Raw genomic sequence first — 1,291 nt, forward strand, 5'->3', positions numbered from 1 at the left:
AAAAAAAGGAAAGAAAAAGGGAAAACCAACCCAACAACCCAGATCTTGCATTCCTGGGCGGAGAGTTTACGTTTCCCCCCCTCCCTCCTTCCCCGCCGCTCTGTCCTCGAGTCGTCGCCCGGCGTTTTTCCCGAAAAAAAAACAAAGGCGCCGGGTGCCAGCCCGGGCGCTGCGGCGCGGCCGCCCGGAAGCCGCTTCCCGAGGCTTCCCTGCAAAAAAGAAAAAAAAAAGGAGGGAAATAGATAAAATAAAAAATAAAATAAAATAAAATAAAATAAAATAAAATAAAATAAAATAAAATAAAAGCCCTCCAAGCATCCCAACTCGGGGAGAGGTTTTAATACCGAGCCGCTTTGACAACCCGCTGGCGAACTCGTCCGTCCGTCCGTCCGTGTCCCCCCCCCCGCCATCCCTCCCGGCCCCGTGAGCGTTCCCGCGGTTTCGCCCCCTCCCCGCCCTCCCCCTCCATTCCGGAACGGAGCGAGGAAAAGACACGCGTCTCCATAAAATCCAGCCCGTCTCCATAAAATCCAGCCCGCTTTAATTAACGGTCGGGGAGCGGCGCGCCGCGCCGGCCAGCCGGGCTCCCGCAGCGCCTTTTCCAAACCGCTGAGCTTGGGGCGAGGAAGGGGGGGAAAAAAAAAGAAAAAGAAAAAAAAACACGGATCCGTTCGCCCCTCTTCCCCCTTCGCCACTCATCGCTGGAAAATTAAACCGGATCCAAAGAGTTTTTCCCTCTCCAAAATGCTTTAACCCTTTGGCCCGCGGCGGCGGGAGCTACGTCGCCTCGGAAAGCCGAGCCGGGCTCGAGCCGGGGCGTCCGCGGATCTCCGGCTTCGGCCGGTGGCGATGGTGGTGGTGGGGGGGATCGTACGGATTCGCGCCGGACGCAAGCTCCAGCCGGCGAAACCGCCRGGCTCCGCGGGGCTGATTTTACCGGCGAGACGCGGGGCCGAGCGTCCGCCCCGCGCTTCGTTTCACAAAGATTTGGGGGGTTTTTTTAGTGTTTTTTTCTTTTTTTTCCATGCTTTTTTTTTCCTTCATCATCGGAAACGCGGCCCGTTAGCGGCGCCTCCGAAAGCCGCCGCCGCCGGCGAATCCCCCCCCCGTCCCGTCCCCGGCGCGGAGCTGCCGGGGCTCGGTCGGAGACGTTGCACGAGTTGCAAGAAAGCCGAGCGGAGCCGTCCGGCTCCCCGGCCGGAGAACCCGGAGCGGGTAGCCGCGCGCTCTCGAGGGGCCTGCGAACAGCCGGGAAAAACAACCAACCAACCAAAAAAAAAAAAAAAAAAAA

This window comes from Rhea americana, unplaced genomic scaffold (genome assembly GCF_003343005.1).
Source record: "Rhea americana isolate MKP2758 unplaced genomic scaffold, rheAme1 scaffold_561, whole genome shotgun sequence".
Taxonomy (NCBI): Eukaryota; Metazoa; Chordata; class Aves; order Rheiformes; family Rheidae; genus Rhea; species Rhea americana.